The sequence below is a fragment of the Oncorhynchus gorbuscha genome, linkage group LG16 (assembly GCF_021184085.1).
Source record: "Oncorhynchus gorbuscha isolate QuinsamMale2020 ecotype Even-year linkage group LG16, OgorEven_v1.0, whole genome shotgun sequence".
Lineage (NCBI taxonomy): Eukaryota > Metazoa > Chordata > Actinopteri > Salmoniformes > Salmonidae > Oncorhynchus > Oncorhynchus gorbuscha.
Window position 1 is genome coordinate 97,873,625 of NC_060188.1, and position 14,812 is coordinate 97,888,436.

At 46.2% G+C, this 14,812-nt stretch overlaps 1 protein-coding gene across 1 annotated transcript in view; it reads left to right on the forward strand.

Annotated features, from left to right (window-relative positions):
* The first annotated feature begins 263 nt into the window (after positions 1-263).
* Positions 264-14,812, forward strand: part of LOC124000117 (lysophosphatidic acid receptor 1) — a 114,212-nt gene continuing 99,663 nt past the window's right edge. Inside the window, exon 1 of the mRNA XM_046306269.1 lies at positions 264-563. The gene's annotated coding sequence lies outside the window, so the exon portion shown is untranslated. The remainder of the gene's footprint in view (positions 564-14,812) is intronic.

A 14,812-nucleotide genomic window follows, 5' to 3' on the forward strand; every position in this document is an offset into this window, starting at 1 on the left:
AAATGTAAATGTAAATGGTAAAAAAGGTGTTCTGTCTCTCTAGCTCTCTCTCTCTCTCTCTGTCTGTCTCTCTCTCTCTGTCTCTCTCTCTCTCTCTCTCTCTCTCTCTCTCTCTCTCTCTCTCTCTCTCTCTCTCTCTCTCTCTCTCTGTCTCTCTCTCTCTCTCTACAAGTCTCTGAAAAATGTGTTTTCAATTACGCACTCAAGAAAAAAAATCGTGTGTGTAGTGTGTGACGTCATGTGCAGACAGTGGTCCCGTTCTGTCGAGTGGCACACAGGGCTCTGTGAGGTACGAGAGAAGGAGGCACGGAAAAAAGAGAGAGAGACGGAGCCCTCGGGAACTATTCAATCAGAAATAAACAAAAACACACTTCTCTTCATGGACTGTAAAATTAAAAGATTAATTATCATTTGCTTGGATTGGAAGAATCAACACATGCGATTCTGACGGACGACCTGAATAACGGAATTCACTTTTTGGGGGGATTTTGGTAGACACTCCGAAATAATATATTTTTGAGGTTCAAGCAACATTTTCGAAATATCGCTGAGAAGGAACAACTGTAAGTATATTTTGGATTTCTGATGAACTTAAATGCAATAGGTATGTTACGCGCAGGACTGGAGACTGTGCGGCTGAATCAGAATAAATGGTTGCGCCAACGCGACTGAGCAGCGGTGCCTCATAAAACCGTTAACTTTGCCATTAGTTTAATTAATTAATCTTTGTTTTTCCACTACAAAACACAATGACAGAGCATTACATAAGATGAAACGTGGGCTTCGGAAAATGGGAATACATTTTAGCTACAGTATGTGTTGCATTGCAACATGATCGTTTTGGGGAATTTTTCCCCCTTTTTCTTAGATGACATTCTGCCTCTCTCTCTCTCTCTCTCTCTCTCTCTCTCTCTCTCTCTCTCTCTCTCTCTCTCTCTCTCTCTCTCTCTCTCTCTCTCTCTCTCTCTCTCTCTCTCTCTCTCTCTCTCTCTCTCTCTCTCCCCGATCTCGCTGTTGTCTCTCTCTTTCTGTTCTCACTTTCTCTGTATCCATATTGTCCAAAATCCCATTATTCAGAATAAAACCCGTAGATGATGTATTCATCCAGGCTCTATGGCTGTCCTGTAGTTTTTACAGATTATTGGAGTCCTTTGCTTAAACATTGTCCGGTACATATCTATACATTCGTCCTGTGTTTTAACCCCCAAGGTATATTATGCCTTGGTATACTTTACCCCACTGGGCACAAACTGGTTGAATAAACGTTGTTTCAATGTAATTTGTCAACATGGAGTATTCATGAAAAATACATTGGATTTGATAAGTGAGGATCAAATTTCAACCATGGGATTATGTTATCATGGTAACCAAATGTAAACATAGACAAACCTTGTATAAAATATGTTGAATTTGTACCTTATAAAACAATGTTAGATCTTCAACGTTATATATCCTTACAGCTACCCGTTGGTCTCCCATTCAGGGTTTTTAACCAACCCTGATTATGTATACCGACTATTACCAATGTGCTATCGTGAGAACGATTGTTGAGAGATCTCCACTTAAACACTAAATCGATTAAAGTTTGCTATTGATGTTGTTCGAAAGGGTATGTTTAAGAGAGCAAATGAAATACTTTATCATATATATTTAAAGATGTTTTTTTAGGCCTATAGCGTTTACAAAGTCATCAACAGCTGTTGTTTCAATTCAACCCAGAACTCAACTGTGAAATAGACAATACAATAGGGCTATGGCTTCAAGTTCTAGTTGATTACAAATGTCATGATATTTAGTGACTTGAATTGTGTTTGGTTGTCAACACAACCACCAGATATCAACATTTAAAGGAGATGTATCTTCTGATTGGATAGTTCCATCTGAGTCTCTTCTGATTGGATTGTTCCATCTGAGTCTCTTCTGATTGGATAGTTCCATCTGAGTCTCTTCTGATCGGATAGTTCCATCTGAGTCTCTTCTGATTGGATAGTTCCATCTGAGTCTCTTCTGATTGGATAGTTCCATCTGAGTCTCTTCTGATTGGATAGTTCCATCTGAGTCTCTTCTGATTGGATAGTTCCATCTGAGTCTCTTCTGATTGGATAGTTCCATCTGAGTCTCTTCTGATCGGATAGTTCCATCTGAGCCTCTGACTGAGTCTGGCTTTAATTCCAGTTTGTCTACAAATTAATCATTGATGTGTTGGATTCACGTCTCCAGCTCAACCAAACATCGAAGGCAGCCCTTTCCTGCAGTCAACTAATGGCCTAATGGGTGGAATTCATACTTTACATCGAAGGCAGCCCTTTCCTGCAGTCAACTGATGGCCTAATGGGTGGAATTCATACTTTACATGATTAATAAACAGAGAAAATCTGGTGTTTCTATGTCAAACACTTTTGTTCGATTTCACTCTTCTGTTATGTGTATAAAGTGTAATATTGGGATGTAAAAACATTTCAACATTTTATACAGTTTTAACTCTATATCTGACATGTTATAGGTGTCTTCTTTTGACATGTTATAGCCATGTATACATTTATTTCAAAGTATATTTGTTTAAGATTACCAAGAATGACTCTTTGTGACCCTGATTTAGCCCATAGAAGTTAAACTGCATTTAAAAAAGCGTCTACATTTTGATTTGATTTAGTCATATTCTTTAATTTACATTATTGGTTGAGATGGAGATGTGAATTCAACATATAAATGATTAATTTGAAGACAAAACTGGAATTAAAGCCAGACTCAGTCAGAGGCTCAGATGGAACTATCCAATCAGAAGAGACTCAGATGGAACAATCCAATCAGAAGAGACTCAGATGGAACAATCCAATCAGAAGAGACTCAGATGGAACAATCCAATCAGAAGAGACTCAGATGGAACAATCCAATCAGAAGAGACTCAGATGGAACAATCCAATCAGAAGAGACTCAGATGGAACAATCCAATCAGAAGAGACTCAGATGGAACAATCCAATCAGAAGAGACTCAGATGGAACTATCCAATCAGAAGAGACTCAGATGGAACAATCCAATTTTATTTTTTTTTTTTTTTCACCTTTATTTAACCAGGTAGGCTAGTTGAGAACACCTTTATTTAACCAGGTAGGCTAGTTGAGAACACCTTTATTTAACCAGATAGGCTAGTTGAGAACACCAGGTAGGCTAGTTTTATTTAACCAGGTAGGCTAGTTGAGAACACCTTCATTTAACCAGGTAGGCTAGTTGAGAACACCTTTATTTAACCAGGTAGGCTAGTTGAGAACACCTTTATTTAACCAGGTAGGCTAGTTGAGAACAAGTTCTCATTTACAACTGCAACCTGGCCAATATAAAAGGCATAGCAGTGTGAACAGACAACTTTATTTAACAGGTAGTTACACATGGAGTAAACAATTAACAAGTCAATAACTGTAATGAACTTAGTCTGTTGTTTGGAGAGAGTCAGAGGCCAGTTGAGAACACCTTTATTTAAATGCAGCGTGTAGGTTACTCATGACTTTTTTAATGAAGAAAATACCGGTACATGAAATAACTGAAAATACAAAAACAACAAACGCAAGTGAAACTAATTGAACAGCCTATCTGGTTTGGAGAGAGTCAGACCGAAATGTGTAGGTTAGGTTACCTTTAATGGAAAAATAACACAGGGACAGGTACAATCACCCACAGAAATACAACGCGCACTCAGGCTGCCTAAATACGGTTCCCAATCCGAGACAACGAGAATCAGCTGACTCCAATTAGGAATCGCCTCAGGCAGCCAAGCCTAACTAGACACACCCCTAATAATACACACTCCCAATTAATACAAACCCCAATACGAAATACAACATATAAACCCATGTCACACCCTGGCCTACCCAAACATATAACAAAAACACAAGATACAATGACCAAGGCGTGACAATAACACCGTAGAAAAAGAGAGTCTATATACATTGTGTGCAAAAAGCATGAGGAGGTAGGCGAATAATTACAATTTAGCAGATTAACACTGGAGTGATAAATGATCAGATGGTCATGTACAGGTAGAGATATTGGTGTGCAAAAGAGCAGAAAAGTAAATAAATATAAACAGTATGGGGATGAGGTAGATAAATTGGGTGGGCTATTTACCGGTAGACTATGTACAGCTGCAGCGATCGGTTAGCTGTTCAGATAGCAGATGGTTGAAATTGGTGAGGGAGATAAAAGTCTCCAACTTCAGCGATTTTTGCAGTTCGTTCCAGTCACAGGCAGCAGAGTACTGGAACGAAAGGCGGCCAAATGAGGTGTTGCCTTTAGGGATGATCAGTGAGATACACCTGCTGGAGCGCGTGCTATGGATGGGTGTTGCCATCGTGACCAGTGAACTGAGATAAGGTGGTGCTTTACCTAGCATGGACTTATAGATGAACAGGAGCCAGTGGATTTGGCGACGAATATGTAGCGAGGGCCAGCCGACTAGAGCATACAAGTCGCAGTGGTGGGTGGTATAAGGTGATTTAGTGACAAAACGGATGGCACTGTGATAGACTGCACCCAGTTTGCTGAGGAGAGTATTGGAAGCAATTTTGTAGATGACATCGCCGTAGTCAGAAGATCTCCTTTAAATGTTGATATCTGGTTGTTTTGACAACCAAACACAATTCAATCCAGTGGAACAACCACTTTACAATAGTGCATCTAAATATTTTAAGGGGGGGGAGGGGGTGAGAAGGTCAATGTTATGATACCGTAATTATTCTAAAGTTAAGAAAATGTTTCAAACTAATGTCACGTTCGACCTTAAAATGAGTAAGACATCCATGGCCACATTTTGAGGTTCCTGAAGCTATAAATGTCTTCTTATGTCATCATAGAAAGCAAACATGTTCAAGATGGCATGCGTAGGTCGTCCCAGGTCAAGATGGCATGCGTAGGTCGTCCCAGGTCAAGATGGCATGCGTAGGTCGTCCCAGGTCAAGATGGCATGCGTAGGTCGTCCCAGGTCAAGATGGCATGCGTAGGTCGTCCCAGGTCAAGATGGCATGCGTAGGTCGTCCCAGGTCAAGATGGCATGCGTAGGTCGTCCCAGGTCAAGATGGCATGCGTAGGTCGTCCCAGGTCAAGATGGCATGCGTAGGTCGTCCCAGGTCAAGATGGCATGCGTAGGTCGTCCCAGGTCAAGATGGCATGCGTAGGTCGTCCCAGGTCAAGATGGCATGCGTAGGTCGTCCCAGGTCAAGATGGCATGCGTAGGTCGTCCCAGGTCAAGATGGCATGCGTAGGTCGTCCCAGGTCAAGATGGCATGCGTAGGTCGTAAGAGGTCAAAATGGCATGCGTAGGTCGTCCCAGGTCAAGATGGCATGCGTAGGTCGTCCCAGGTCAAGATGGCATGCGTAGGTCGTCAAGAGGTCAAGATGGCATGCGTAGGTCGTCCCAGGTCAAGATGGCATGCATAGGTCGTCCCAGGTCAAAATGGCATGCGTAGGGTCAGGTCAAGATGGCATCCCAGGTCAAAATGGCATGCATAGGTCGTCCCAGGTCAAAATGGCATGCATAGGTCGTCCCAGGTCAAGATGGCATGCGTAGGTCGTCCCAGGTCAAGATGGCATGCATAGGTCGTCCCAGGTCAAAATGGCATGCGTAGGTCGTCCCAGGTCAAGATGGCATGCGTAGGTCGTCCCAGGTCAAGATGGCATACGTAGGTCGTCCCAGGTCAAAATGGCATGCGTCCCAGGTCGATGGCAACAGGTCAAAATGGCATGCATAGGTCGTCCCAGGTCAAAATGGCATGCGTAGGTCGTCCCAGGTCAAGATGGCATACGTAGGTCGTCCCAGGTCAAAATGGCATGCGTAGGTCGTAACAGGTCAAAATGGCATGCATAGGTCGTCCCAGGTCAAAATGGCATGCGTAGGTCGTCCCAGGTCAAAATGGCATGCGTAGGTCGTAACAGGTCAAAATGGCATGTAACAGGTCAAAATAGGTCATAACAGGTCAAAATGGCATGTGTAGGTCGTAACAGGTCTGTGGAGATCTTCACAATTGTTGTAATAATCTGCACAGAATCTGGAACAGCATTGATCACTTGCACTGTGTACTATTAATCTCAACTGCAATCCAGGTCATTTGGTTCTGCTATTCGATGAAGCACCGTGATAACACACATTGTGTTCCCATTTGACCTTTGAACTTTGCTGTGCTTTTAAATGGTTGATAGAGCAGTGATGACACATTGTAAATGCAACTATCCTTTGGCTGTCTTTTTTGAGTGTGTGAATAGAAGCTGTAATCTCATTGATCAATGTCTTAACCACATGATGCACATTGAAATGACGTCGTCTGCCCAGTGGGTCTGAGACTGAGTGTTCACTGGTGTGACCTGTGCTGAGGACCCAAGTCTCAAAAATAACGTTTTGTACTGAACTCACTCCGGTTTAGACACAGTGCTCTGTGAGATGTCGAAGACACGGGTCAACCAGAGGACTCCCTTGGGATCACAGTTATTATGTATATCCATACTGTATAAAAGCTTGATGTGCGTAATTACACAGATTCCTTTTCTGATCTGACCAAAACAAACTCAGCCAATAAGGCCCTGGTAAGACAGCCCTGGTAAGACAGCCCTGATAAAAGCCCTGGTAAGACGGCCCTGGTAAGAAGGCCCTGGTAAGAAGGCCCTGGTAAGAAGGCCCTGGTAAGAAGGCCCTGGTAAGAAGGCCCTGGTAAGACGGCCCTGGTAAGAAGGCCCTGGTAAGAAGGCCCTGGTAAGAAGGCCCTGGTAAGAAGGCCCTGGTAAGAAGGCCCTGGTAAGAAGGCCCTGGTATGAGCTTCACCATGTAAACACAATGGGCATCAGCATAACAGGGACATGAGACATGAGGTTGATTGAAGTCACCTTTGTTGTTTTCCCTTATACTGCTTAGGTCCAAAACAGTGTGCAGGGAAAGGGGTGCCATCTGGGACTTAAGGGGTCAAGACAACTGAGAACAAGGTCAAATCATGGCGTCAGGACTCGTCTGGTCGGAAACTCGGAGCTCTGAAAAGAATTGGAATTCCAAGTTGGAAGACCTTTCAAAACAATTTTTCCCTGTCTGAGCAATTTTTCCCCAGAGTTCCCAGTTGTGTTGAACGCACTAGAGTTGAAAGCCTAAGATTTGAGTTCCCAGATGTTTTGAACGCACTAGAGTCGAAAGCCTAAGATTTGAGTTCCCAGATGTTTTGAACGCACTAGAGTCGAAAGCCTAAGATTTGAGTTCCAAGATGTTTTGAACGCACTAGAGTCGAAAGCCTAAGATTTGAGTTCCAAGATGTTTTGAACGCACTAGAGTCGAAAGCCTAAGATTTGAGTTCCCAGATGTTTTGAACGCACTAGAGTCGAAAGCATAAGATTTGAGTTCCCAGATGTTTTGAACGTGGCATATCTAAATGTGACAAACGGTCAGCATTTGAGTTACTGATGGCTGGTGGTGTCATTGGTGTTACAACTAATTAGATAAGAGCCTGCACCAACCAGCAAGTCAGTTGTGGTTCGTCCAGACAGGAGAGATCTGAGTGGTGGACCACCCTTTAATGCCTGTCATGCCCTGCTCCGCCCTGTCCTGTACTGTCCTGTCATTCCCTGAACTGACCTGTCATGCCCTGCTCTGCTCTGCCCTGTCTTGCACCGCCCTGTCCTGTCATGCCCTGTCCTGTCATGCCCTGTCCTACCCTGTCCTGTCCTGCCCTGTCTTGTCATGCCCTGCAGCGCCCTGTCCTGCCCTGCCCTGTCCTGCCCTGTCCTGCCCTGTCCTGTGGTGGCCTTGGCCTGTCCTGTATTGCCCTGTCCTGGCCTGTCCTGTCCTGCATTCCCATGCCCTGCACCTCTCACAACATCAACATCACCATCAATATACATCAGCCCCATTCCTATACCCCATCCCCTTCCCTATACCCCAGCCTCAGCCTCAGCCCCAGTCCTATACCCCAGTCTCAGCTCTATACCTTAACCCCAGCACTGTACCCCAGCCTCAGCTCTATACCCCAGCCCCAGCCCTATACCCCAGCCTCAGCTCTATACCTTAATCACAGCACTGTACCCCAGCCTCAGATCTATACCCCAGCCCCAGCCCTATACCCCAGCCTCAGCTCTATACCTTAACCCCAGCACATCCCCAGCCTCAGATCTATACCCCAGCCCCAGCCCTATACCCCAGGCTCAGCCCCAGCCCTATACCCCAGCCCTATACCATATACCCCAGCCCCAGCCCATACCCCAGCCTCAGCCCTATACCTTAACCCCAGCACTGTACCCCAGCCTCAGATCTATACCCCAGCCCCAGCCCTATACCCCAGCCTCAGCCCCAGCCCTATACCCCAGCCCTATACCCCAGCCTCAGATCTATACCCCAGCCTCAGCCCCAGCCCTATACCCCAGCCTCAGATCTATACCCCAGCCTCAGCCCTATACCCCAGCCTCAGCCCCAGCCCTATACCCCAGCCTCAGATCTATACCCAAGCCCTATACCTCAGCCCCAGCCCTATACCCCAGCCCTATACACCAGCCTCAGCCCCAGCCCTATACCTCAGTCCCAGCCCTATACCCCAGCCCTATACCCCAGCCTCAGCCCCAGCCCTATAGACCAGCCTCAGCCCCAGCCCTATACCCCAGACTCAGCCCCAGCCCTATACACCAGCCTCAGCCCCAGCCCTATACACCAGCCTCAGCCCCAGCCCTATACACCAGCCTCAGCCCCAGCCCTATACACCAGCCTCAGCCCCAGCCCTATACACCAGCCTCAGCCCCAGCCCTATACACCAGCCTCAGCCCCAGCCCTATACCCCAGCCTCAGCCCCAGCCCTATACACCAGCCTCAGCCCCAGCCCTGTACACCAGCCTCAGCCCCAGCCCTGTACACCAGCCTCAGCCCCAGCCCTGTACACCAGCCTCAGCCCCAGCCCTATACACCAGCCTCAGCCCCAGCCCTGTACACCAGCCTCAGCCCCAGCCCTATTCCCCAGCCCTAGGCTTTATTTTCTATTAGACTTTTTTTCCACGTGTAAAGCCCATCACACTGTAGGAGTGGTGAATACCTAGGATAGGATAAGTAATCCTTCTAACCCCCCCCCCCCTTAAAATATTTAGATGCACTATTGTAAAGTGACTGTTCCACTGGATGTCATAAGGTGAATGCACCAATTTGTAAGTCGCTCTGGATAAGAGCGTCTGCTAAATGACTTAAATGTAAATGTAAATGTCTGGTGGTGTCTTAAATACCCCCCATAGCCAGCCAACCCATACATACAGACCTGGGAACAGTTGTATTTCAATCTAGAACAGACCCAATAACAACTCAGCCATAGCTGTAAATTGGACAGTGCAGTTAGATTAATTAACTCCTTCGGGATCGATGTGCCTTCCACAGGACGGTTGAGCTAACGTAGGCTAATGGGATTAGCATGAGGTTAAAAGTAACAAGAACATTTCCCAGGACATAGACATATCTGATGTTGGCAGAAAGCTTGTTAATCTAACTGCACTGTCTAATTTACAGTAGCTATTACAGTGAAAGAATACCATGCTATTGTTTGAGGAGAGTGCACAATTATAAACATGAAAAGTTATTAATAAACAAATTAGGCACATACAACGTATAGGAAGTGTAAATGACTTTAACCATTATTATTGACTATTATTTCATTCCTATTAAAAGTCAAGGCAGATATTCTTAACCACACGTTTCTATTTTAGTGTGAATTTCTAATTGGTCTGTGATGCGTCAGGTTTTAGGATAAAACAGATGACAGGAAATGACAGGCATGTTAATCAGAGTCAGAGTCGTATGTTTCAGACTACCTCTCAGTTGTTGTCCAGGGTAACCAGGACCTCCTGCTCAGTGCCAGGGATGATGATGCACAGATCAGCATAATTAAATAGACCTACTTTATTATCTTCAGAGAACGTGCCTTTTCTAGTTCGATTTAAGTCAACGTAGAAAAAGTGTAGGATCTCTGTGGGGGCTGTGGACCTGGAATGACGATCAAAGATCAGCAATGAGCTTTTACAGTAGATAGATGTGCCAGGATCGATGCTTTTTTACTTGGCAACATGTTCATTGTATATCTGAAAATCAAAATGGTGAATACCAGTGGAGGCTTCTGGGGGTGAGATGGTGAATACCAGTGGAGGCTTCTGGGGGTGAGATGGTGAATACCAGTGGAGGCTTCTGGGGGTGAGATGGTGAATACCAGTGGAGGCTTCTGGGGGTGAGATGGTGAATACCAGTGGAGGCTGGAGGCTTCTGGGGGTGAGATGGTGAATACCAGTGGAGGCTTCTGGGGGTGAGATGGTGAATACCAGTGGAGGCTTCTGGGGGTGAGATGGTGAATACCAGTGGAGGCTTCTGGGGGTGAGATGGTGAATACCAGTGGAGGCTTCTGGGGGTGAGATGGTGAATACCAGTGGAGGCTTCTGGGGGTGAGATGGTGAATACCAGTGGAGGCTTCTGGGGGTGAGATGGTGAATACCAGTGGAGGCTTCTGGGGGTGAGATGGTGAATACCAATGGAGGCTTCTGGGGGTGAGATGGTGAATACCAATGGAGGCTTCTGGGGGGGTGAGATGGTGAATACCAGTGGAGGCTTCTGGGGGGTGAGATGGTGAATACCAATGGAGGCTTCTGGGGGTGAGATGGTGAATACCAGTGGAGGCTTCTGGGGGTGAGATGGTGAATACCAGTGGAGGCTTCTGGGGGTGAGATGGTGAATACCAGCGGAGGCTTCTGGGGGGGGTGAGGATGGTGAATACCAGTGGAGGCTTCTGGGGGTGAGATGGTGAATACCAGTGGAGGCTTCTGGGGGTGAGATGGTGAATACCAGTGGAGGCTTCTGGGGGTGAGATGGTGAATACCAGTGGAGGCTTCTGGGGGTGAGATGGTGAATACCAGTGGAGGCTTCTGGGGGTGAGATGGTGAATACCAGTGGAGGCTTCTGGGGGTGAGATGGTGAATACCAGTGGAGGCTTCTGGGGGTGAGATGGTGAATACCAGTGGAGGCTTCTGGGGGTGAGATGGTGAATACCAGTGGAGGCTGGGGGTGAGATGGTGAATACCAGTGGAGGCTTCTGGGGGGGTGAGATGGTGAATAGGCTTCAGGGGTGGATGGGCTTCTGGGGGGTGAGATGGTGAATACCAGTGGAGGCTTCTGGGGGGTGAGATGGTGAATACCAGCGGAGGCCGCTGAGGGGAACGGCTCATAATAATGTCCGGAACGGAGCAAATGGAATGGAATCAAACACCTGGAAACCATGGAAACCAATGTGTTTGATGTGTTTGATACCATTCCACTGATTCCGCTCCAGTCATTACCACGAGCCCCATCCTCCCCTAATGAAGGTGTCACCAACCTCCTGTGGTGAATACAAAGAAATTGGTTAAAGTTCTGACACACATATGCAGATTGGATCACGTATTAATTTAATTTTAGTCATTTTATGCAGTCAGAGACTGTAAAACACAGTATGCTAATCTATTTTTGGTGAAGAAGTACAGAAAAGAGAAGTGTTGTATATGTGGTCCTCAGATGTTCTCTAGCCTGGAACCCAGACCTATTTTGTGCTAACATTCCACTCCTTGTACCAAACAATTTGGCATGACAAGAAGTGTCAATGAGTGAAATGTTGGCACAAACAGACTGATGCTTACTACCCAGGCTAGCTCTTCTCATTCGATATGCTGTTTGTCTTATGACAGCAGCACATGTTGGGTTAGAGGTAGATGGATGGGAGCTGCTGACCAGATGCACTGTGGGTACAACAAAGCCTCACCCAGAGACGATCCTTATTAGACGCCCTCAGAGCCTCAGAGCTCTCGGTGCCGACACCAGAAGACCAGGGCCTGGTCCCTGCAATGTGTTAAAGAGATCTATAGAGGAGGGAAAGGGGGGGGGGGGAGAAAGAAGGGGGGAAGAAAGGGGGGGGGAAAGGGGGGTGAAAGAAAGGGGGTGGGGGAAGAGGGAGAGAGAAAGGGGAGTGTGGGAGAGAGGAAGACTGATAGAGAGAATAGAGAGCGAGAAGGCTCCCTTGTTAAAAGGTCTTCTCACCACAATGCCACATCCTGTATAAAGAAAGGTTCAATTAAAAAAACAGAGAGATTGCGAGAGGGAGGAGAGGGAGGAGGAGAGAGGGAGAAGGAGAGAGGGAGAGAGAGAATCTTCCCACTGAGAGAGCCTGGACGTCCCCCCTGTGTGTCTGTTATTGATCTGCCAGAGGTTCTGAGCCTGCATTCCTCCCTCCCTCCTCTCCCCCAGAGCTCTGAGTAGTAAGGTTCAAGGCAGCTGTGGAGAGAGAAAGAGTGAAACAAGGAGAGAGGGAAAGGGGTGAGAAGAGGGGGAGAGAAAAAGAGGAACCAGAATGCCACCTGGAAGCAGTTTTCATCCCTTCAGCAGAATTAACTACACAGAACTAGCTAACTATAGGAAGGAGAGGTAGGGGAGAGGGAGGAGGAGGAGGGGAGGAGGAGGAGCAGGAGAAGAGGGAGGGAGAGGAGGAGGAGGGAGGAGAGGAGAGGAGGAGGGAGGAGGAGGAGAGGGGAGGAGGAGGGAGGAGGAAGGGCGAGAGGGAGGGAGGAGGAGGAGGAGGAGAGGGGAGGAGGAGGAGAGGAGGTGGAGAAAGAGGAAAGGGAGGAGGAGAGGAGGAGGAGGGAGGAGGAGGAGGGAGGAGAGAGGGAGGGAGGAGGAGTCAGATTATAGAAAATGGAGACATGATGGAGACATGATGTGAACAGCTAGGGTAACAAACGCTCACTGTTCTGTTCTCAGACTTTGATGATGGGAACCAACAGGTCTCATCTGCACAAAGGACCAGAACTTGTGAGGTATGATCACTGCTGGTGCTAACTGTTTACGTTTGTTTTATTTATGTTGAGGTCCACTACACATTACTGATTTTCTGGAAACCTGATTTGCCGTGGATCAAAGTAAAGAGATTTCTGTGCATGTACAAGATCCATTTTTCCGTAGCTGCTGCACACTCTGCTGCTCATATTTGGTATTTGGTATTCCTGGGGTCCAGGAATAGGAGTAGCTACTCTTCCTGGGGTCCACACAAAACATGACATAATACAGAACATTACAAGAACAGCTCAAGGACAGAACTATAAATAAAAAAAAGGCACAAGTAGCCTACATATCAATACATCCACACCAACTATCAAGCATTTCGCTACACTACAAACATTTCACTACACTCGCAATAACATCTGCTAACCATGTGTGACCAATAGAATTAGATTAGATTTTAAATGGAGGCGTTGTGTCGTGAGGTGTTGCTGTTCGTTTCAGCAACATGAGATGGAACGGAGTTCTGTGCAATAATGACTCTGTAAAACACTGTACATTTTCTTGAATTTGTTCTGGATTTGGGGACTGTGAAAAGACCCCTGGTGGCATGTCTGGTGGGATAAGTGTGTGTTTATTTTTTATTTTTTATTTATTTAACTAGGCAAGTCAGTTAAAGAACAAATTCTTATTTTCAATGACGGCCTAGGAACCTGTTCAGGGGCAGAATGACAGATTTGCACCTTGTCAGGTCGGGGGTTTGAACTCACAACCTTCCGGTTACTAGTCCAACGCTCTAACCACTAGGCTACCCAGCCGCCTGTGTGTGTCAGAGCTGTGTGTAAGTTGACTATGCAAACCATTTGGGATTTAACACAATGTTTCTGATCAAAAGAAGAAGTGATGTAGTCAGTCTCTCCTCAACTCTTAGCTAAGAGAGACTGCTGTGTGGCAGAGCATAGTATTTATATCAGCCCCTCGGATTACAATGAAGAGCTGTGATGTAGTCAGTCTCTCCTCAACTCTGAGCCAAGAGAGACTGGCAGCATAGTATTTATATCAGCCCTCGGATTACAATGAAGAGCAGAGCGTGATGTAGTCAGTCTCTCCTCAACTCTGAGCCAAGAGAGACTGGCATGCATAGTATTTATATCAGCCCTCTGATTACAATGAAGAGCAGAAAGTGATGCAGTCAGTCTCTCCTCAACTCTGAGCCAAGAGAGACTGGCATGCATAGTATTTATATCAGCCCTCGGATTACAATGAAGAGCAGAAAGTGATGTAGTCAGTCTCTCCTCAACTCTTAGCTAAGAGAGACTGGCATGCATAGTATTTATATCCAGTCAGTCTCTCCTCAACTCTGAGCCGCCAAGAGAGACTGGCATGCATAGTATTTATATCAGCCCTCGGATTACAATGAAGAGCAGAAAGTGATGCAGTCAGTCTCTCCTCAACTCTTAGCTAAGAGAGACTGGCAGCATAGTATTTATATCAGCCCTCTGATTACAATGAAGAGCAGAAAGTGATGTAGTCAGTCTCCCCTCAACTCTGAGCCAAGAGAGACTGGCAGCATAGTATTTATATCAGCCCTCTGATTACAATGAAGAGCAGAAAGTGATGCAGTCAGTCTCTCCTCAACTCTGAGCCAAGAGAGACTGGCAGCATAGTATTTATATCAGCCCTCTGATTACAATGAAGAGCAGAACGTGATGCAGTCAGTCTCTCCTCAACTCTGAGCCAAGAGAGACTGGCAGCATAGTATTAATATCAGCCCTCTGATTACAATGAAGAGCAGAAAGTGATGCAGTCAGTCTCTCCTCAACTCTGAGCCAAGAGAGACTGGCAGCATAGTATTTATATCAGCCCTCTGATTACAATGAAGAGCAGAACGTGATGCAGTCAGTCTCTCCTCAACTCTGAGCCAAGAGAGACTGGCAGCATAGTATTTATATCAGCCCTCTGATTACAATGAAGAGCAGAACGTGATGCAGTCAGTCTCTCCTCAACTCTGAGCCAAGAGAGACTGGCAG